The 24,412-nt window shown below is 42.3% G+C and overlaps 1 protein-coding gene across 2 annotated transcripts in view; it reads left to right on the forward strand.

The window, feature by feature from the left end:
• The window catches only part of RASGEF1A (RasGEF domain family member 1A), a 759,117-nt gene that overhangs the window by 520,936 nt on the left and 213,769 nt on the right, over positions 1 to 24,412 (forward strand). Inside the window, exon 1 of one of the 2 annotated variants that reach the window (XM_075349031.1) lies at positions 20,820 to 21,254. The exons of the other annotated variant lie outside the window; for it this stretch is intronic. The gene's annotated coding sequence lies outside the window, so the exon portion shown is untranslated. Of the gene's footprint in view, positions 1 to 20,819; positions 21,255 to 24,412 lie in introns of those variants that run through there. 2 annotated transcript variants of the gene reach the window in all.

Below are 24,412 nucleotides of genomic sequence, written 5' to 3' on the forward strand. Positions count from 1 at the left end.
AGCAGATAGAGTAAGCGCTCTGCGCGCTGCAGGGATGGACAGAGCAGGGACAGCTGGGGCAGAACAAGAAGGAACAGGTCAGCCACTCAAATGATCGTCATGATGACACTTCATTTCTGGGAGGGGACAGAGGCTGCGGTCACTGCCACAGACCATGCCCCCTGATGATACTTGGTTTGAGTATCCCAACATGCCCTGGGATTCTCAAACAATTCATCAGACAGGAACTAGAAAAAAAAATAGAATGGTAGTTAGATCATGAAATTAGGGAATTGTAGGGAATTAATATTAGAAAAAAATGGAAAAAAGTAGTTTTCAAAATTGTAATGTTTTTGCCCTTACAACAAGCTCTCCCTTCAAGCTCTGATAGATTTGCATTGAGAGCTTGTGGCGTAATTTCTGACTTCCGGCCAGTCAAAAATTCAGGTGCAAAATGATGCCACAGGACCAGAGCAATGCCAAAAAAATGAAGATAATGAGCACACGGTAAGTCAGGGGGCAGGGGACTTAGCTTTAAAGAACCAATCCAGTGTGAAAAAGAAACAAAACGCTGAAGTTGTGCTTTACAATAATATTTTGTGTTATTTTTTTTAATTCTCCAAGATATAATAAGAAAAAAAAGTACCATACACTAAGGCGGGCTTTACACGTTGCGACATCGCTAGCAATTGCTAGCGATGTCCAGTGCGATAGCACCCGCCCCCGTCACACATGCGATATGTGGTGATTGCTGCCGTAGCGAACATTATCGCTATGGCAGCGTCACACGCACATACCTGCTCGGCGACGTCGCTGTGACTGCTGAACAATCCCTCCTTGAAGGGGAGGTGCGTTTGGCGTCACAGCGACGTCACCGTGACGTCACTAATCGGCCAGCCAATAGAAGCGGAAGGGCGGAGATGAGCGGGACATAACATCCCGCCCACCTTCTCCCTTACGCATTGCCGTCGGGACGCAGGTAAGGAGATGTTTGTCGCTCCTGCGGGTTTACACACAGTGATGTGTGGATCTGCAGGAACGACAAACAACATCGTACCTGCGGTCGAACGGACATTATGGAAATGAACGACGTTACACAGATCAGCGATATTGTACACTTCTGTGCTCGTTCATCGTCGCACCTAGGATTTACACGTTGCGATGTCGCTACCGGCGCCGGATGTGCGTCACTAACGACGTGACCTCGACGATATATCGGTAGCGATGTCGCAACGTGTAAAGCCCCCCTAAGTTATGCAATTCCTCCTGAGTATAGCAGTGCCCAATATATGAAGGCACACACTGTGGACAGCATGTCTCAAAAGAGAAGAAGGCTCATTTGGCTTTTGGAGTGCAAATTTTGCTGCAATTGATTTTGGTCACCTTATCTCATATTCAGGGCCCTTAAGGTTCCAGTACAAGGCAAAAACTGAAACATTTTTTCAATAAATGGTCGTACACTACTGAGTGGGCACATGGGAAGACTCAGAAAAGCATAAGCAACATTTTGGTTTTGTAGCACTAATTTTGCTGTTATGGTTTTTGGCTGCCTTATCCCATTTGCAGAGCCCCCTAGGTACTAGTACAGTGCAAAAATCTCCATTAATGATCTCAATTTTGTCAACACCAATAGAACAAAAAAAAAGTACCCCATAATCTATTAGCAAATTTTCCTGGGCACGACAAAATGCCACATGCAGTTATGTACTAATGTTCGGGCACACACAAAGTCTCAGAGCAGAAGGACGGCCATTTGGCTTTGAGCATATATTTTCTTGCTTTTGACCCTTGATACATTTGCAGACTACAGTGGAAAATTTCCCAGGACTGACCCTATTTTAAAAACCACATCCCCTCAAAGTTTTTTAACTTATTTACAGCAATAGTGGTTTGGTCAAATCACGTATACTTTACACTACAGAAAGAATAGAGGAATACAATTTACAATTAAAATGTAATCTTTATTGAACATTATGTAAAAGGTATATTATCTCATATTGTTTAATGCGCAACACTGTGTATTATAAACCATTACGCTAGGAAAAAATAACATTTATTTCTGCACATATCCACTTCTTAATGATATTTTGTAAAGAAAGGATATTATTGCAGAATTAGGAATTATGAATCCTTACTATCCCATAGTATAATGATATATAGAATTGTAAATAGTTTTCAAATGGCCCTTCCCTTACTGATCATTATCAGTAGGCATTTATTTTTCTTTATATTTGAGTGACACTTTGTGTCAGGGAAGTATGGGTCATTCCTCTATTGTTAGACAGACCATCCCTTAGTGGTCATTTGATTGTATGATTCATTCTTTCTCATATTCTTACATATGAAGGGTGCGGTGAAGTATTTATATAGGGTGCTGAGCCATAGATCATCACCACTACTTTAATGAATTACATCCAACCATGCTGCTGGGTTCTTTTCATCCCTAAATACTGTCCCTGACGAACCGCAGGTAGTGATGAAAGTTGGAGCAGGGATGAGAGAAAATTAGGGATAATTATTGTTACACTATTACTACACTTTAGAGTGATGGTGGATAATGATGAGCGCATTATCACTGTATTTTAATCATTTCAGCTAAGGCAGATATGAGAATAATTACAAAGGACAGATATATTGATCACAAGTACTAATAGGCTCTATTTATCAGGGATCTTTGGAAAATGAAATGATAATGTGGTTAAAATGCATAGGGGAGTTAAGGAGAGAATTTGAGAAAGAGAACAAATGATTGAATCGAATGACCACAGAGGGAAGGTATGTCTGATAATAGAGGAATGACCCATATTTGAATCATTATATTGTATGGGGCTGTTCACATGTCCCTGTATTTTGTGGACTATGTGTCCATAATTAACTGACCAAATTTAGATTTTGATAAGAGGATGAATCAAAACATGGTTAACAAATGTATCCCCTGAAAGTTTACTTTTATTGAATAATCTAAAAGATGAAATCCCCAACAAAACAACTCAAAACCAAAGTGCATTAAAATATACTCCAAGATGATTGGTATATATAATGATATGGATGATAGTTTTTAGTACTATCACATAATATGCTTCCAGGCCCAAGCAGCGTAACCATACAGTACATATTTGCGTTCAGTAAACACTCTATGCATAGCCTCCTCCAACCAAAGCCTAGACTCCTTAAAAACTCTCTTAGTCAAGAGTTCCAGAACACTAATATTAATTGGACTCTTCTTGTGACTATTTCAGAGTAAAAAAGAACAAGGATAAAAGTAACTGTCCTTCTGAAAAATAACAGCAGCCATCTCAACAGAAAAGGTATCTACCTCAACCACAAAAGGCAAATCAACATTGGGTTGACTGAGGACAGGAACGTTAGAAAAAGCTGTCTTGAGAGCCACAAAGGGATCAACAGCTTCAGTACAAGAAGAGGAAAAGTCGGTACTCTTCTTGGTCATATCAGTAAGAGATCTGACTATAACTGAGAAATTCTTAATGAACTTACAATAATAATTAACAAAACCTAAAGCTTTAAGATTAGTAGGTTGTACCCAATCAAGGACAGCCTGTACGTGAATGGGATCCATGTAAAAACATTGAGCAGGAACCAAATGACCCAAAAACTGAATCTACTGCACCTCAAATTAACACTTCTCGAACTTGGCAAATAAATGGTTGTCACGAACAACTTAAAATATCTGTTGAACATGCTACTAATGCTCGTCACAAGAACCTAAGTAAGCCAAGATGTCATCCAAGTCTATCACTACAAATCTACCCACTAAAAGAATAAAATATAATTTATGAAGTTCTGAAACACTACTGGAGCATTGGTCAAACCGAATAGTATCACCAAATTTTCAACGTGACCCTTGGGTGTATTGAGGGCAGTCTTTCACTAATCACTTTGATTAACAAGCTTAATGTCATGTGCGCATGTTGCGTTTTTCTTGCGTTTTAGTTGTGTTTTGAACTGCACCGTGTCAATGATAAAATGCATGCGTCTTGCTTCTCCAGCAAAGTCTATGAAAGTAAAAATTTCCATCCACATTGCTTTTTTTAGGCAGTGTTTTGTTAAAAAAAATTGTCAAAATCGTTGCATAAAAAAAGCAGCATGTCACTTCTTCATTGCATTTTGTGAACATTTTCCACCCATTGAAATGAATGAGGTGTGTCAAAATGCAACCAAAATGTTTAGCTGTGAGTTTGCACTGCATTTTGGTTGCATTTTGCATCTGTTGTTGTCAACAAAAATGCAGGTCTCTCAGCCTCTCTCTCTCTGCCGGTGTCGGTCTCGCTCTCTCTGTTGGTCTCAGTCTGTCTTTCTCGCTCTGTCGGTTTCTTCGTCCCCTTCTCTCCTTCCTTCATACTCATGATCACTGATCACTGGTGCGGCTGTCACACTGCTCCCGCGACTTCTCCTACTTCTGAAAGTGCCGGCCGCTCATTAGGCTCATCTCATAATAACTGCTTTCCCTGCCCACCGGTGCCTATGATTGGTTGCAATCAGACGCGCCCGCCACGCTGAGTGACAGCTGTCTCACCGCAACCAATCACAGCCGCCGGTGGGCGGATCTATATCGTGCAGTAAAATAAATAAATGCATTTTAAAAAAATGATGTGTGCTCCCCCCCAATTGATACTAAGCCAAAATAAAGCCTCACAGCTTCTGGCTGGTGTTCTCAGGCTGGGCAGGCCTATCGTTTTTAGGCTGCCCCCAACCTAAAATTATCAGCCAGCAGCCGCCCCGGAATTGCCGCATCCATAATATGCGACAGTCCTGGGACCTTACCCGGCTCATGCCGATTTCCCTGGTGCAGTGGAAATCGAGGTAACAAGGAGTTAATGGCAGCCCATAGCTGCCACTATGTCCTAGGTTAATCATGGCAGGCGTCTATGAGACACCTCTCATTATTAATCTGTAAGTGAAACACATACACCCAAAAAATCCTTTATTTGGAATAAAAGGCAAAAAAACACCCTCTTTCACAACTTTATTAATCTCCAAACACCTGTCCAAGTTTGACGTAATCTACACGAGGTCTCACGACACTTCCAGCTCTGATACATCAGAAGCTCACAGCAAGCGGCCATAGAGCCCATGACTGCTCGCTGTGAGCGCCACGCAGCAACTGAAGTGAGTCACGCTATCAGCGGTGATGTCACTAAGGTTACCCGTGGTCATAGGTGGAGTCCTCCACCTGTGACAGCAAATCACCCAAGTGACTGAAGTGATCCGCGTGATCAGCAGTGCCCTCACTCGGGTGATTTGCGGTCAAAGGTAAGTCCTTCACCTGTGACCTCAAACCAGGCAGCAACACAGAGACAGAGCCACGTGATGAGAAAGAACTCGGGTGAAGCTTTGACGTCACAGCTGCAGGCCCCGGATTACTCCCTGTGTTGCAGGACTGACCTCAGAAGTTCACCCAAGTTCATGACAGCACACAGAGAAAGAGCAGCGCAATGACAATGAACTTGGGTGAAACCCTGATGTTACAGCTGCGGGCCTTTCACTACTGCCTGTGTTGTGACACTGAACTCAGAGGTTCATCCGAGTTCCTTCACATCGCATGGCTCTATCTCTGTCAGCGGGCAGTCATACTATCAATTCTTTATATCTTTTTTTTCTATCTATCCCTCTATATATGTACAGTCATATGAAAAAGTTTGGGCACCCTTATTAATGTTAACCTTTTTTCTTTATAACAATTTGGGTTTTTGCAAAAACTATTTCAGTTACATATATCTAATAACTGATGGACCGAGTAATATTTCTGGATTGAAATGAGGTTTATTGTACTAACAGAAAATGTGCAATCCGCATTTAAACAAAATTTGACCGGTGCAAAAGTATGGGCACCCTTATCAAATTTCTTGATTTGAACACTCCTAACTACTTTTTACTGACTTACTAAAGCACTAAATTGGTTTTGTAACCTCATTGAGCTTTGAGCTTCATAAGCAGGTATATCAAATCATGAGAAAAGGTATTTAAGGTGGCCACTTGCAAGTTGTTCTCCTATTTGAATCTCCTATGAGGAGTGGCATCATGGGCTCTTCAAAACAACTCTCAAATGATCTGAAAACAAAGATTATTCAACATAGTTGTTCAGGGGAAAGATACAAAAAGTTGTCTCAGAGATTTAAACTGTCAGTTTCTACTGTGAAGAACATAGTAAGGAAATGGAAGAACACAGGTACAGTTCTTGTTAAGCCGAGAAGTGGCAGGCCGAGAAAAATATCAGAAAGGCAGAGAAGAAGAATGGTGAGAACAGTCAAGGACAATCCACAGACTACCTCCAAAGACCTGCAGCATCATCTTGCTGCAGATGGTGTCAATATGCATCGGTCAACAATACAGCGCACGTTGCACAAGGAGAAGCTGTATGGGAGACTGATGCGAAAGAAGCCGTTTCTGCAAGCACACCACAAACAGAGTCGCCTGAGGTATGCAAAAGCACATTTGGACAAGCCAGTTACATTTTGGAAGAAGGTCCTGTGGACTGATGAAACAAAGATTGAGTTGTTTGGTCATACAAAAAGGCGTTATGCATGGAGGCAAAAAACCGCGGCATTCCAAGAAAAGCCCTTGCTACCCACAGTAAAATTTGGTGGAGGTTCCATCATGCTTTGGGGCTGTGTGGCGAATGCCGGCACCGGGAATCTTGTTAAAGTTGAGGGTTGCATGGATTCAACTCAGTATCAGCAGATTCTTGACAATAATTTGCAAGAATCAGTGACGAAGTTGAAGTTACGCAGGGGATGGATATTTCAGCAAGACAATGATCCAAAACACCGCTCCAGCTCCAAATCTACTCAGGCATTCATGCAGAGGAACAATTACAATGTTCTGGAATGGCCATCCCAGTCCCCAGACCTGAATATCATTGAACATCTGTGGGATGATTTGAAGCGTGCTGTCCATGCTCGGCGACCATCAAACTTAACTGAACTGGAATTGTTTTGTAAACAAGAATGGTCAAAAATACGTTCATCCAGGATCCAGGAACTCATTAAAAGCTACAGGAAGTGACTAGAGGCTGTTATTTTTGCAAAAGGAGGATCTACAAAATATTAATGTCACTTTTATGTTGAGGTGCCCATACTTTTGCACCGGTCAAATTTTGTTTAAATGCGGATTGCACATTTTCTGTTAGTACAATAACCCTCATTTCAATCCAGAAATATTACTGAGTCCATCAGTTATTAGATATATGAAACTGAAATAGCTGTTGCAAAAACCCAAATTGTTATAAAGAAAAAAGGTTAACATAAATAGGGGTGCCCAAACTTTTTCATATGACTGTATTCTAGCTATCTATCAAATCCTATCCTATTATATTTTATCTCTCCTTTAAAAATGCACTGTCCAAAACGCAGCCCAAACTTTTTTTTGTCAAATGCAGTGTTTACATTTGTAAAGAGTTTGCCAGAACGCAGCATGCGGACATAGCCTAAGGATAAATGCCCCTGTAAGATCTAGTTTATAAAAACACTTAACTCTGCTAGTTGATTAAACAGATCAGAAATAAGAGGTATTGGGTAAGGGTTACGTACAGTAGTCTTATTAATTTCTCTAACATCCAAACACGGACGTAACCCTCCATCTTTTTTCTTAATAAAGAAAAATCCCACTGCTACTGGCGAGTTGAAGGGCTTTATGTGACTCAGACTAAATGATGGCAACTCAAACCTAGGCTGCGTGAACGAGTGAGTAAGAACAGACCATGTAATATAAAGTGAAAAGGTAATGTACATACTGCTAGAGAGTATGCCAATTGCTTCCTAACGGCAAAAAGAACGTAGGTGCTGGGTGAAGAGCAAAAAAACATAGAAAGATAAACCCTAACTGGTCTTCCACTGAGTGACATAAATAACGGCAGTGTGCCTGCACATCCAAATGAGATAAGCCAACCACAGGGTCATGGGTTCATTCCCCGATGCATAATTTTTCATGAATTATGTATCTTTGCGAAACGTATAGAGACATGACTGTTTTTTCCCAGCAGTATGGATAAAAAGGCCAATACAAGTCTGCGAGTCTTTCTATAGAGATGATTTGACCCTTGAAATGTAGTGTTGGCAAAAAAAAATCTTCTGTGTTCTTTAGTTATGATTTTTTTCCTTTAGTGTGGTACAACAATTGTCAAGTATCCATACTTTATTTATTCCCTAAAAACTAAAATTGTAGATTGCATCATGCGGATGTACAGTTGTGTACAGTACGTATTTAACATAGCAAAGTATAGAAAAAGCTTTGTCATCTACTTATTTATTTATTATTGATCGATCAATCCTTGAAAAACAATGATGACACTAATGATAAAAATCAGACATATGGATGTCACACTGATGCTAAACACTGATTGACAACAGCACCATTTTGTCACGTGCATGTTTAAACACAGACGTGTCAATGAGGCCAAAGGGAACGGAGAAGATTTCTCATTCATTAATTTATTTATGAATTTGTGAAAATCACTGATGAAAAACTCGCAGCAACTTTTTGCATGTGTGAAAAATCATGGACGTCTGAATGAGACCAAAATTATATGAAATAAAGGTGACATCTTACTTATAAATAGCATCCATCTCTTCTTTCTGCATCCATCAAAGCATTTAGATAAGAGTGTAGTTCATGTTTTCACTGCAAAGGGTACTTTACAGAAATTAGTAGATGACGGATCATGCAGAATGAAAAATCATAATTTTCCATAGCTATGCAAAATTATTATGTGTTTCCTTTTAAAAAAAAACAAAAAACACCCTAAATATGGCCCTAATCTTGTAGCTGAACATATAACTAGGCTCAGGAACAAAAGCGCACCATGTGTACTTGTACTAATGTGGTGGTTTACACAACAATTTCTGATATTGTTCTGCCCAGTTTGTGCCATTGTGAAAAGATAGCACTCTGGTTACCATGGTGTCTTTCCTATATACAGTATATACCATGCAACGGTTTAACAAGACAGGTTCTACTTAGAACTGACCTCACAGGGTCAACTGAAGAAGTTAAGTGCACATGTTCAGTGTCATATCCAGAGGTTGTCTTTTTAAAATAGACATGCGTTCTGCCAGCATTGCTGCAGAGGTTAAAGGGGTTGGGGGGTAAGCCTGTCAGTGCGCAGACCATACACTGCACACTGCATCAAATTGGTCTACATGGCTGTTTTGCCAGAAGGAAGCCTCTTCTAAGGTGATGCACAAGAAAGCCCACAAATAGTTTGCTGAAGACAAGCAGACTAAGGGGTACTTTGCACACTACGTGTTGTGAATGTCAGTTATGCTTTGGCTGCTGGGAGGCTCCCTCTTGTGGCCAGGAATGGTTTGGACATAGACCAGGTGTGTTGAGCTATGGGCGTTTCCATTGCTAACTCTCTGCCTATTTAAATCCTGGTCTGATAGCAGGCTATGCCAGATGTCAGTTGTTCTTTGTTCACCAGCCTGCTTCATTCTGCTCCCCACCACATCTACCCCAGATAAGTGCTTTGCTCTTTATTTGTTGTTTGGTTCTTTTACTCTTATCTGAGTTTGTCATTTGCTGTGGTTATTGTCAGTTCATTTGCATGCAGGAATATTACCTCTCTGTTGCTTAGCTGGGAAACTCCCTGCAGTTATGTTTGGAGTATTGCTCCTATAAGTCCATGTGTTTGTGGCATTTTGAATTTGTAATGATTCTTGTTTTCTGTTCATTGGTATGACAAGAGCGCCTGGTATAGGATGGAGTGCAGATCGTGCGATCTGAGGGCCTTTTTGTACTATCAGGAATTTGGAATTTTGCAGGGTTTTTCTCTGGCTACCATCAGCCCCTTTCCTGTCCTTTCCTATTTTAGTCAGTGGGGGCCTCACTTTTTGCTAATCCTATCATCTATCTGTGTATTGTGTTTTCCTATATCACCACAGTCTTTCAATGTGGGGGGCTTGCTATTCTTTGTCTATTTTCTGAGGCAGAGAGTTATTCATCTTTCCTTCCTTTAGGATAGCTAGTTCTCCGGCTGGGTTCGCGGTGCATAGGATGATAGGTCACCCCTCGGCTACTTCTAGTGTTGATGGTTAGTAAGGGGATGGCGGCCAGATTAGTTGCCAATGCTCTTGTCACCTTTTACCAATGATTTGTGGTGGTCTTCCATGGTTCCAGATCATAACATTTTGACATCACAGCTGCGATGTTGGTGGGGTCAAATCGAAAGTGACGCACATCCGGCGTCGCTCTCGATATCGGTTTTTGATATGATTAACGAGCGCAAAAGCGTCGAAATCGTATCATCGGTGTAGCATCGGTCATTTCCATAATTTCGGAAGGACCGATGTTACGATGTTGTTCCTCATTCCTGCGGCAGCACACATCGCTGTGTGTGAAGCTGCAGGAGCGAGGAACATCTCCTACCTGCATCCTGCGGCTCACGGCGGCTATGCGGAAGGAAGGAGGTGGGCCGGATGTTTACGTCCCGCTCATTACCGCCCCTCCGCTTCTATTGGCCGCCTGCTGTGTGACGTCGCTGTGATGCCTTACGACCCGCCCCCTTAGTAAGGAGAAGGGGGCGGTTCGCCGGCCAGAGCGACGTCGCAGGGCAGGTAAGTCCGTGGGAAGCTGCCGTAGCGATAATGCTCGCTACGGCAGCTATAACACAATATTGTATGTGCGACGGGGGCAGGGACTATCGAGCTCGGCATCGCAAGCATCGGCTTGCGATGTCGTAGTTTGCAAAGTACCCCTAACGGTATGGATTATTGGGACTATGTCCTGTGGTATGATGAGACCAAGATAAACTTATATGGTTCAGATCATGTGAAGCGTGATAAAGATGGTAAATGGAAGCTATGGCTTATTTTTTAAGTTGTCATTAAACATATTTTTTGGGTATTGCAGCAATAAAATACCTAAAAGTGTAACATTTACCTACTCACTACAGTCCAAGGAAAATCTCAAGAAAGTTTGAAGTATGTTTATAAAAGAAAGTGAAGCAGCAGGGGTAAGCCTATGTCCTACAGCCCGTGAAAATGCAATTGGAGGCATCATGGGTCCACAGCAGACTGAAGGTGGGAAGAAAAGTTTGGAAGTTGTGATTCTTCATGCATTTCTAGTGCATTCCCAGTCTGAGTTTTTTTCAAAATAATTATGAAGGAAATGACATTCCCACCAGACCTGCTTACATTTGTGCAACACTGACATTCAAAACATTGGCCCAGTGGGCCATGAGATTAAATGTGTGGCCCCTGACTGAAATTACTGCTGTCAATGGTGGAGCGTACTGTGCAGCATCATGATAATTCCCAGAAGTAGTTAATGGCCTCCGCCACGTGAAAGTACAAAACGGATGGATTTCTTAAAGAAATAATGGTGACAAGGTATTCTCTATTGAGGCAGAGTGCCCACTAAATTTTAGAAAAGGTAGAATGTAATTGTAGCGTCCCACGGGGCAGGCAGTTGAACCTACTCATCGCCGGGCCGTTTCGGGTCAAGTTAGGCGTTGTCACGGGGTGGCCATGCCCGATTCCGTTGCCCCAAGGCGTACAGTTAAATGGTGGGGGAGGGAAGCGGGATATTTGGAAAAGAGTTTGTCATGACACCACGTGTGGTATGCAGCCAGAGAATAGCGACCGCTGCCAGGGTCCTCTCCGGGGCAGATGTTAAGGCAGCCGCGATGGTATTGCTCCCTATAGGCGGAGTGGGCCGCGGGTGGATGATGAGGGTAGTAATGGCCGTTGGCACCTAAGTGCTGGGTGGCGCCGCCGGTAAGGACGAGCCAACACAGTCTCTGCGGCTTCAGGGTGTAATTTACTCACAATTTCAGCTGCCTGCCCGGTCACACTGGTCACTGCCGTGATGGGCTCAGGTCAATCCCAGATCCGGTAAAGGGGTCACCACCGGTGTTTTAAAAGAGAAGGAGTGAGAGTTCTATTTCTAGGGTGCCCCCTTCTGCAGTTAGGTACTCCAGCTGAGCTCCCGCTCCAAGCTCCTGGGCCCTGTGAAGTACAAGTTTTCCAGAGATGTGTTGGCCAGAACTATAGTCCTGATGGGTCTGACTGGCCATGATGTGCGTGTGTAGTGCCTATTTATACCCCAAGTGGAACCCGCCCCCCAGGTGGCTGGCTTCAGTGACCAGGCAGTCCATGTTCATATGGCCACCCCTCTGCCTACCCTGAGCCAACCCACTCTGTCTGAAGGTTCCTAAGCTATGTGTAGTGTATGAATGTGGAACACCGGGGAATAACCCCCTCCTTATCTGAGATAGATACCGCACCCTGATTGGGGTGCAGTACCAGAGCCTCAGGGGTGCCACATACTGTAATGACTGTCGTGATTTTGGACATGTGGAAGTTGAGTTTCCACACAAATAGATGGAAAAATGGATATTGCTATTTCCTCCCCACACATATTGATAACTGGCTTTGTAGGACAAAGAGGAGGAAAGAAGTAGATGATGAAGGTGATAAATTCAATGACCAGGCGCTAATTGAGGATGCTGCCTAGCTACCAGAAATACGATCACAAGATGAAGGAGGAGGACAGCTGGAGCTTAGCTCATATTGCTGTCCAGTTTTGCTTTTCCCTCATGAGTAGGTGATGCTGCTTCATGTGCTGATGGAGAGGCATTGTTTTTAGACGATTTGTGCCAGAACATCTACAGTGTACTTTTGTGGCTGCACAGTCTGCACAATATAACAGATTATTCCTCTGGTAAAAGAAAAGAATTCTTAGACATGAGATGTTCAAATTGTCTCTCCAGTAAAGGAGACAAACTCTAGCACAGCGCCACCTATTGGAAGTAGCGATCCTAAAAGTCACAAGTGGATTTTCGACAATCCTTTGCAATATGACTCAGGATATATAAGCCAGATCAGAATCCCAATTTGCAGACACGGTGTTTCGGGGTGCTTGCCCCTCGTCAGTGCAAAGTATGGGGGTGTCTGATCTGGCTCATGAGAAAGCTATGTGGGGACCACATGAGATGATCGCACTTAGGACCATGGGACTCACCAAGACCAATGCTGTTGAGGCTGCTCCAGTATCTGCATTTGAGGGCATCACTTGTCCTCAAGGTGACCGCTGAAAAGGCAAATAGCCAAAGAAAGACAATAGTGATTTGCGTTTAGTAGTACTACGTCCAGCCCGTTTGGTGCTAGATGTGGCGATGCTGCTGTGACAACTTGTGGCTCCTGCATCTCACTGTTTTGTCAGATGTTGGGGTATAGCTTTTTCTTTTACAATACCCAGGTCATTGCCACTAAAAGTTTTCTTTTGCCATATATTTTTACTACATTAGAATTAAATGTTATATTTTGAACCACAATATCTCCTTCCCAAAAAGGCCATGCCAAGTAATGTAAGCCAGACACCCCAAAAAATAACCGACAACAGGCAGCAGTATTGTGGATGTATGAATAAAAAGGGTTCACAAAACATCGGTAGTTTGTGACACATACACTGTGAGACAGAAAGTCACAAGGATAAGTTACTGTGTTTATTTTTGCTTCAGTATTTTTTACGCAATTCCCCTCTTTATGATAAAGATCAACCAAGATATGCTAGTCAAATGGCAATAAATAACAGCAGTAATAACCCCCATGTTGCGTGAATGTAAATAAAATTAGACTAATATAACAAGTTTGGAAAACGTCAGTAGTTTGTAATTGCCTATCACAGTATGCATGTCATAGAGTACAATCAGCAATATTGTTGGCTTGCTTCTACAGCAATATAACCATACTGATCAAACAAGCAGCAACTGTCAGCTACTTATTCTTTCTATCAGTCATGCTGGGTATACGGATGTACCAAGCACACGGTGACAGGGAAGGAAAGGGAAACCCTGTGTCTAGAGAAGGGGAAGATGGTGACCCCTGATCCAACCTTCTTCTGTCCCCAGGCTCCCCTGACCACCCTAGATAGGCTCTGCACCTATGTGCCGAGCAGGATACCAGGCCCTGGCTGGCCCTGAACTGGGCCCTAGGTAGAGAATGCATAGGATGAACACTTAGTCAACCCCACTAAGTTCTACAGAACACACTGAGAACACACACAGGGCAAAGGCAATGAACAACTTATCTCCCTGATGACTCTGGGAGAGGTACAGCAACAAACAACAACGTTTCTTTAGATGAATACAAGCCAACTGCTGCATTCCAAGGCCTGCATGGAAATATAACTCTATGACCAGCAAACACCAAAGGGAAATGTGGGTATTTAAGGACACAAGGGGAAGTGATGATGTTTAACAGCTGAAAGGTGAGGATATCTACAGGGTCCTAAAAGGAAAGTGATAAATCACAAGCAGAGAAGATTAGAATATCAAAGAGCAGTTTGTATAGCCAAATGCTGCAACCTTCTACAGTCGGACACCACCAGACTGTCTGTCAACCGTGACACACCCGTGACACTGTCAAATATTTCTCTCTTTTCTTCACACATCAATATTCACTGCTGTGTTGTCACACAATAGCTATATGGGGAAGCCCACACAGCTACACTGGGAAGCCCACCCAGCTATATTAGGAAGTTCCCCCACCCAGATATATTAGGAAGACCATCCAGCTATATTGGGAAGGCTGCCCACCTACCCAGAAGTCATGTGATTCTTTGCTGGCTCAAGCAATCTCCCATAATTTGCAGGATGATGGCATTTTATGCAATTTATGCAAAATACAAATGTGAATTTGTTACATTCAGCAGATTCCTCAAAAAAATTGCTACAGATTTGATTGGTTCATCTTTAGATCCTAGAGCTTCTGATTTTATAAAGAAAATACAAGTTTGGACTTTTATACCTGGATTCTCCTTGAAATTAGCCATTGAAGAACATTTGGCAATGAGGTAATAGTCATATGCATAGAAAGCAGCTGAATATAATAATATTATTAATAATAATAATAATAATAATAATAATATCGTGCTAATGCCAGATATATTTATTGAAGCATGGAAACTGGTCTGTAATCGCAACAATAATGCATGAAATGTTTGAGCCCCTAATCAATGCTGCTAATTCCATAAATGCTGTGTAATGTAAGCATGGAAATCTTATCTTATTTTAATATATCAAATAAATATCTACATCTACCCCTTATGTGGTAGAATAAGGTATAGAGCAAGGTATGCTGGTATAGTGTCTGTTATTACTACTTCTGGGAAGGGCATTGATGACTTTAATTGTAAAGAAACCTTTTTTATGTTGATTTCTAAATTACCTTACTTCCACATGGAATGAATGTCCCTCAGTCCATTTATTTCTTGGAACTAATAAATTATCTTGTAAAAATTTTCATTGACCACTCATTCATGTAAATGAGGTCACCTCTAAAGCGTCTTTTTTCCACAAGTTGACCATTTTTGTAGCCACTCTGGAGCCTAAACCTTAGTCTTATATTAAAAATGTGGTCTTATAAATGAGATATAGAGGGATAGTGTTACATTGGGTTCACAAGTTTTTAATCTCTCTTTTTATATACCCTAAAATCATATTTGCTTTTGCAGCTGCTGCCTGACATCGGATACTGTTGCTTAGCTTACTTGTAACCAGAATTCCCAAGTCCTTCTTTTGTTCTGTTCTCTCTGGCTTTAGCCATGCGTGCACTCTCTCCCAGAATGTGCAGAAGGCTCCTGGAACAGAAGATACTTTGCAGAAGAGTTGACATATCTACAGTGCACATTGTCTGAAAGCCTCTTTTTCAGTTGTAGGAAAATACACAATTAGGGAGCATAGCGCAGTGTGAACGGGTGTGACCATCAGGGACTGTGGGTGTATGGATATGTTTTCTTTCTGGAAGGCCTTTCTAAAAATTTTGGTTTTAGTCTATTTGGTGTTTGATGATTTGCAGTCTAGGTACACCATTTTCCATTTGTTGTTACACTTATGGCAGGGTTCAAGTAATTTTGCAATAAATAATTGATTTTTTAATCTAAACCTTTACTTTTTTTTGGCTACTTGTCTGCCCTAAGCTAGATAAGCCCTTAGATGCACTAAACCTCCTATATATGTAAAGCGATGTGGAATTAATAGCTAATTAATATATAGTATTATAGTATAGTATATATAATAATAAATGTATTAATAATTAATACATTTATTATTATTATTATTATTATATATAATATTAAAAGTTGAACAGAGTTTACATACAGTGTAGTGATTACACCCTCTTGTAGTTTTGTAATTTTTTATTAAATATTTTCAACACTGAAGATATGACACTTTGATACAATGTAAAGTAGTCAGTGTACAGCTTATACAACAGTCTAAATTTGGTGTGCCCTCTAAATACCGGTAACTCAACCACTAATGTGGGAGCAAAAGTGAGAATACCCTTAAGAAATTACCAAATTGTGCCCAATTAGTCATTTTCACATCCGAGTGTCATGTGACTCATTAGTGTTACAACACTTCAGGTGTGAATGGGGAGCAGGTGTGTTAAATTTGGTGTTATCGCTCACACACTCTCTCCTATTGGTCACTGGAAGTTCAGAATGGCTCCTCATAGCAAATAATTCTCTGAGGAACTAAAAAAAATTAGTTTTTCTACATAAAATGGCCTAGGCTAAAATAGGATTGCCCACACCCTGAATCTGAGCTGCAGAATGGTGGCCAAAAATATACAGTGGTTTAACAAGACAGTTTCCACTCAGAACAGTCCTCCCCATGGTCGACCAAACAAGTTGAGCGCACGTGCTCAGTATCATATCCAGAGGTTGACTTTTTAAAATAGACATATGAATACTGTTAGCATTGCTGCAGAGTTAAAGGGGTGGGGGGGTCAGCCTGTCAGTGCTCATACCATACGCTGCTCGCTGTATCAAATTAGTCTGCATGGCTGTCGTCCCAGAAGGAATCCTCTTCTAAAGATCATGCACAAGAAAGACCGCAAACAGCTTGCTGAAGAAAAACAGACTCAGGAGATGGATTACTGAAACTATGTCTTATGGTCTAATTGAGACCAAGATAAACTTATTTGGTTCAGATGGTGTCAAGTGAGTGTAGCAGCAACCAGGTGAGGAGTGCAAAGTCAAGTGTGTCTTGCCAACAGTCAAGCATGGTGGTGGGAGTGTCATGGTTTGGTGCTGCATAATTGCTGCCAGCTGTGGGGAGCTACAGTCCATTGAGAGAACTATGAATGCCAACATGTTCTGTGACTGACATTCTGAAGCAGAGCATGATCCCCTCCCTTCAGACACCAGGTCCTGGGGCAGTATTCCAACATGTTAACGACCCCAAACATACCTCCAATACAACCATTGCCTTGTTAAAAAAAACACAAAAAAACAAAAAAACAGAAGGTACAGATGCTGGACTGGCCAAGCATGTCTCAAAACCTAATAATTTAAATTATAGTAAAAATTACAGGAAAACCACCAATGTAGCTGATTTATTAAAAAGACTTTTCTTCCTGAATTAGCTTCGCCTAGCTATGGGTCCATTGGCATCTAAAATATGCGATGTTGCACGCGATAGTCCCCGCCCCCCGTCGTAGGTACGATATCTTGTGATAGCTGGCGTAGCGAAAATTATCGCTATGCCAGTTTCACATGCACTCACCTGCCCTGCGACCGTCGCTCTGGCCGGCGACCCTCCTCCTTCCTAAGGGGGCGGGTCGTGCGGCGTCATAGCGACATCAGGCGGCCAATAGAGGCGGAGGGGCGGAGATGAGCAGAATGTAAACATCCCACCCACCTCCTTCCTTCCGTATAGCCGCCGGCGGCAGGTAAGGTGAAGTTCCTCGCTCCTGCGGCGTAACACACAGCGATGTGTGCTGCTGCAGGATTGAGAAACAGCATCGTACCTGTCGCGGCAGCATAATTATGGAAAAGTCGGAGCCTGCACCGATGATACGATAACGACAGTTTTGCGCTCGTTAATCGTATCATCTAGAATTTACGCACAACGATGTCGAAAGTGACGCCGGATGTGCGTCACTTTCGATTTGACCCCACCGACATCGCACGTGCGATGTTGCAACGTGCAAAGCCGCCCGTATTGTGGCCATCAGAAAAACTATCCTCTTTGACTGAAGGAGGATTAGAGATAAAATGGCCATTATTTCCTGTATCACACCCCCGGACAGGGAAAAGCAACAGACTGTCCTTGTGCCACAGTCAGAGTTGGCAGAATTTGAAAGCCAAGAATCTGAGCTATCAGATACCACAAACAAATCTGCATCATTTATATTTTATTTTTTAGCAATTGCTTAAAGAATAACCATCATTTCAATGTTGTTTTTTTCATAAATGAATAGTTCACATAAAAATAAGAAACGTTTAAATACATATTATCAAATTGCCTCTTTCTTCTCCAGGATTACTCATTCTTGAATTCTAAATTCTCAGGTGAAATCTGTCTTCAGTGAATACAGATTATTACATTAGAAATAGGAGATAGAAGTTGGTGCTCAAAATGTTCTATGTAGATGGGAGAGGGAGGAGCTAGAGACAGAAATACCTCTTCCTCCCCTGCCTTCTATATGGACCTTATGAGCACTAACTGCCATCTCCTATCTCAATAATGCAACAATCTGTCTTTACTGAATACAGATTTGACCTTTAAATTGAGAATTTTTTAGAATGAAAGATCAGTCCATAAGGAGATATAAGCAGATTTATCTGATATGAAAATAAGCAACATTTTGATATATCTTAAGTATTATTGATTTATGAAATAAAAATGGACACAATGGTTTCACTTGAAAGTCATCCTAACATATTATATACATTGTATACAGTGCTACCTATATAATCCAGCACTCTCAGTCTGCTCTGTTCTCCAGTCCTTTAGGTATCCCTATGTTACAAAGTATCTAAATTCAGTGTGGCTATAGTGTGGGCATCCTGCAGTCTTTGCACACTGGTCTGATATGTTTATAGCTTTAAAATGTTATAATCCAACCTGCGTAATGTAGCATCTGACTTCTGGTAGCATATGTATTCTCCATTTCCTTTTTATCAAGGAGGCAGCAATGTCTCATGCTCTAGCGGTGTTTCACACCCTTTAATGGATATCCTTTATGTCTGGCCCGGGACAGTGTAACGCGGCTGGAAAAGCTTTCGGTAAACATTTCGCACAACAAGCAGAATTTTTATGAAAACAGAAATGAGTCCATTTGCGCAGTGACCCCACCTATGAGCAAATTTTGCTGCCAAGAATTAATAAAAAAAAAAGTAATAAAGATAGGTGTAGCTTGTTTTCCTTTTCCTGTCAGTGGCACAGAATAACGACACAGGACATATATATCCTTTTCTAGTGTGTCTCATAAGTCATGTAGATACAGAGCCTTGAAAATGTTTTCATAATCCGTGAACGCTTCCACATTTTTTCACTTAGCACCCATAAACCTAAATGTATTTTATTGGTATTTTTTGTGATATACCAACATTAAGTAGCAAGAATTTGTAAAGTGTAAAGAAAATGATACATGGCTTGCTACTGTAAGTATTTAAAATATAAATCTGAAACATTTGAGGTATATTTGTATTCAGTCCCCCTGAGTGAATACTTTGAAGGACCATCTTTTTCTGCAATTACTACTGCAAGTCTTTTGGAGTATGTCTCTACCGGCTTTGCACACCTTGAGGATGACATTTTTGCCCATTTTTCTTTCCAGAGTAGCTCTGGCTCAGTGAGATTAGATGGAGGTGTCTGTGAACAGTAATTTTAAAGTCTTGTCACAGATTCTCAATGGGATTTAGGTCTGGACTGTAACATTTACACATATTTATTTAAATAAAAATCTTTATTTTTTTTATATAGCGCTAACATATTCTGCAGAGCTTTACATAAATCAGGAACCCTGTCCCCATTGGGGCTCACAACCTAAATTCCCTAACTGTATGTCTTTGAAGTGTGAGAGAAAACCCATGTAAACACGGGGAGAACATACAAACTCCTTGCAGATGGTGTCCTTGGTGGGATTTTAACCCAGGACCCCAGCGCTGCAAGACTGCAGTGCTAACCACTGAGCCACCGGGCCGCCCTACATATAAATTTGCTTTGATGTAAACCAGACTATTGTAGATCCGGCAGTATGTTTAGGGTCGTAGTCCTGCTGTCTCAAGTCTTTTGCAGCCACTAATAGGTTTTCCTCCAGAATTGCTCTGTACTGTATTTAGCTCCATTCATTTTCCCATCAACTCTGACCAGCTGACCTGTCCCTGCTGAAGAAAAGCCTCCCCACAGCATGATACTGCCACCACCATGTTAGACAGTGGAGATGGTGTTTTTACTGTGATGTGCAATGTTAGTTTTCCACCAAACAGCATTTTGCCTGAAAACCTTTACTATGGTCTTATCTGACCAGAATACCTTCTTCCACTTGCTAGTTGTGTCCCCTACATTGTTATGTGTCTATGCTTAAAGCTACGGTAAGTTAAAGGGGGCTTAGTTTACATGGATTCATTTGGTTTAGCTGGACAAGTAGTTGTTGTGACAACATTGTGCTGTATTTCTTGCCATGTGGGAAAAATTGTGTGGCAAAAGAAGCACAGATTTTTACCACTAATTGCTGCAGTAATTAACTAAACCATGGCAATTACTCACATTACAGTATGCCATTACTTATTAAATCATGCCAATCTGTTCCAAATTTTTTAATGAAACATAAGTACATTAAATTAATTCCACGGATTGTGAGTCTGGAAACAATTATTTTCTATTACTTATATGCTGGAATAAAAGGCACCATACTAAACATCCATTTGTTCCTAAATTACATATATGCTTTAATGTATTCCGATAGTCACAATGAGGTATGACGCGCCCGATGTCTGTAGCACTCCAGCATCCACAGTGCGCAATGTAACAAGCGGATGGCAGTATGTGTCCTCTGATGTTGCCATAGTAAGAGTTTTGTGCCTGTGAGCTGGGGATTGCCACATGCTTGCATTCTGCCCCTTAACACTGAATAAGCAGCTCTCATTTTACAGAAATAAATTGCTCTCCGCCACACAAGGGAAACTCGAGCTTTTGTTAATGCTGAGCGGTGTGAATAAGGATTAAGAAGGAGGAGGTCTGAGGAGAAGGTAGAAACATTCCAGTCTCCCAAATACAAGGTTTAGAAAGGACTTCTCTCAACGCGCAAAGCCAATTTTGGAAACAGACGCTCACGACAACCATTGCTGGGTTATCTAAGCCTCACGCCAAAGCTGCTGCTTCATCATCGCATCCCTGTGGTAATTTTCATCACTCAGAATCATAAAGTTTCTCAGCAGGTGGATAGCAATGGCAGTGCCGGACCTAAGCAGATGAGAATACGGAACTGAGGGGGCAATGTCTGGATGAAGATTTCCTGACGTAGAAGGTAGAATATTCTGCTAAATTGCATCTTTTTGCTTTTCATGCCTGAGCTCTAGTGTATGTATAGACAATACATTGCATGTGCTGATGGAAAGGGAAGGAAATGCCCTAGGGACAGAATCATTAGGTATGAGTGATGAGAATGTAGTCCATTTTATCTGTGACAATGTCATAGTCTCCATCCTGAATGTCACCACTGCACAGAATTGTGACATATTGTGGATGATTGAATTGTGGTGACTGCATGGGGAGCATATGAACTAAAATGTTACGTTAAAATGATGCTGATAAGTTCTACAGTCATTCCCTGTACACACTAATCATTGTGACCATACTCCATCTATCCTACGTGCAAGAAGGTGGTGAGTATGAAGCAGGGACTCTTCTCAGGTAATTATTATTTGTGTCGTGGCAGAACACTACACCCTGACCTTCATGACTTCCGCATGCAAGACATTTGGTAGCCAACACTTTCAGAGCCCAGAACCTGTGAAGTGCGCATACACAGCAGTGTCTGATTTTACAACTCACTGGTGTAGTATAGAACTAAGTCCTGGAGGAAGGACATGGGCCCTAAGTGCAAGCGGAAGCAAGAAGAAATTACTTTGCCCTGATCAAGGTAGTTAGAACTTGATCTTTGCCCTTATTACTGAAAGCCTTGCTATGATTGACGTAATTCGACAAATTCCATTGAACCTTGAAAGAAATCACAACATATTTGTGTTTTATCATAAGATGATGAATATAGAGTTGGATCAATAAAACAGAGTATGCAGCTGCTTTTTTAACAATAGGTTCCAATTGTGCAATGTAGACTTTTATGTTTATCCTATTCCATCACTTCCTTTATATTTGAGTTGTTGATTTTCAAATAAAAATTTGATTTCTATACCTTTTTTAAGTAGAAATCGGTCAGGATCTGAATTCGGTCTGGCATCTGTATGTGCATAATACTATGTCAGCATCTGCATGGAGTTTGCATTTTCTCCCCATATTGATACGCGGTTATTTGGTTTCCTCTCATATTTTCACAAGGCTCAGTTAATACTAGGGTACAGGGCCAGATTAAGGTTACTGCCGGTCCCAGGGAAAAAAAAAAGTGATGAGGACAATCATCCCACCTTTGGAACCGAAACCTCACCTTAGACTATAAAGCAGCCAAATATAGAAGAGATAGTAATTTTATTCTATGGGAGCCATGAAAATAGCTGAGCAGATACAGATAACTTTGTTAGGCCTTAAGGCCGCTTTACACGCTACGAGATCGCTAAAGCGATGTCGTTGGGGTCACGGAATTTGTGATGCACATAGCGATGTCGTGGCGTGTGACACCTATGAGCGATTTTGAGTTGTCGCAAAAACGTTCAAAATCGCTAATCGGTGACATGCTCTCCTATTCTCAATTATTGTTGCTGCGGCATGTATGATGTTGTTCGTCGTTCCTGCATTAGCACACATTGCTATGTGTGACACCGCAGGAACGAGGAACCTCACCTTACCTGCAGCCGCCCGCAATGAGGAAGTAAGGAGGTGGGCGGGATGTTACGTCCCGCTCATCTCCGCCCCTCCTTTTCTATTGGGCGGCCGCTTAGTGACGCCGCTGTGACGCCGCACGAACTGCCCTCTTAGAAAGGAGGCGGTTCGCCGGTCTCAGCGACGTCGCAGAGCAGGTATGTGCGTGTGACGCTGCCGTAACGATAATGTTCGCTACGGCAGCGATCACCACATATCGGCCGTGCGACGGGGGCGGGTGCTATCGCGCTCAACATCGCCAGCAAATGCTAGCGATGTCACAGCGTGTAAAGCGGCCTTTATTCAGATGTCAGGGTTTTTTTTTCATATGCAAAATATTAACCATTGAACCTTAGTGGTTTGGATCCAAGATTCATAAGCAATGGTTCAGTGTGTCAGTTTTTACCATCAGTGTTTGATCTTCATTTTTCTTTGCCTATGTATTTTCTTAAGCTTGTCCTACTAAACAAATGTGAGAATTAGACAGTACAAGTGACATGCCTGAGGGCCAGGGGTACTTGAAACTGGGCCGGACTAGTCTGGGGACGTCAGCGGTGGCGGGGGTCCGGCTCCGTGACCCTGGCGGTGTCTTTCAAATAATAGGGGATGATGATGGGAGTTATGTGATGCCACTTGCAGTGTGCGGCTATGAGAGGGAGCTGCTGTTGTGTAGTCTCTCACTGCTGGTGCTGATGGGGTGACGCAGCTAAGATGTTTAAGCTCTCCGCAAGGAGAGCTAGGCCCCAGGGAGGATGATGATGGTCATAGTGACGGTGGCGCTGAGGTACATGGCGACAGCAAGTAAACACATGACACAGGGGCTGTGGTTCAAGTTGTTTACTCACTGATTGTCCTTTCTGCCCATGGGGTTACGGTCTGCACCAATATGGGATCCAGGCGATCCCGAACTCTTCGGATCCCGGTGCCAGTATTGTGACTGGTGGGCCCTTCCTCTATGCGCTCTGTTGTTGGCGGGTCCCCGTGGCTTGAAGCTACTTGGGGTCCCCTTATTTTGTGTAAAAAGTCCCGGTCCATTCGCAGGCAGGCTGTAGTGGGCTGGCTCTAAGTCTCAATTCCCAGGCTCTATGTGCTGCTGTGCCCTGGACACTGTGGTGGGTGAAGAAACGTGAAATCTTCTCTCCCGGTAGATTTATGAGGCGAGCTTGAAGCATCCCCTATCCTAGGGCTCTACACCCCGACTGTGCCGGTCCTGGGGGAACTGACACCATATCCCACCGGCGACCGTAACTCCTCTGTCCCACCGATGTTACTAGGTGAGCTCCTCTCTCGACCGAAGTCCCTCTCTGACTCCCTACTCCAACTGTCATTAATAGTTCTTTGGCTCCTCCAACTCCCTGGTGACTCCTCCTCCCTGACCCTGAGTCCCGGATCCAGTGGATCGGGAGTCCCTAAGTGCGGTCGCATCTTATAGACCCAACCACTGTGGTTACCCCCTTTGTGACCCAACCCTGGTCCCCATCCCCATTGGCGAAGAAAGTCTGCTGTGTGTAGTTTTTGGTGTTGTGTGGAACTGGCACTGGTCACCTAGGAATCCGGGATGAGCACAACACCTAAAATCAGGTGCAGTACCCTGTGGTGCCTGAAGCATTAGGAGCACCACACAAAGATGGCACAGAGCTGTCTGATTTT

Source organism: Anomaloglossus baeobatrachus, chromosome 5 (genome assembly GCF_048569485.1).
Source record: "Anomaloglossus baeobatrachus isolate aAnoBae1 chromosome 5, aAnoBae1.hap1, whole genome shotgun sequence".
NCBI classification, from domain to species: Eukaryota; Metazoa; Chordata; class Amphibia; order Anura; family Aromobatidae; genus Anomaloglossus; species Anomaloglossus baeobatrachus.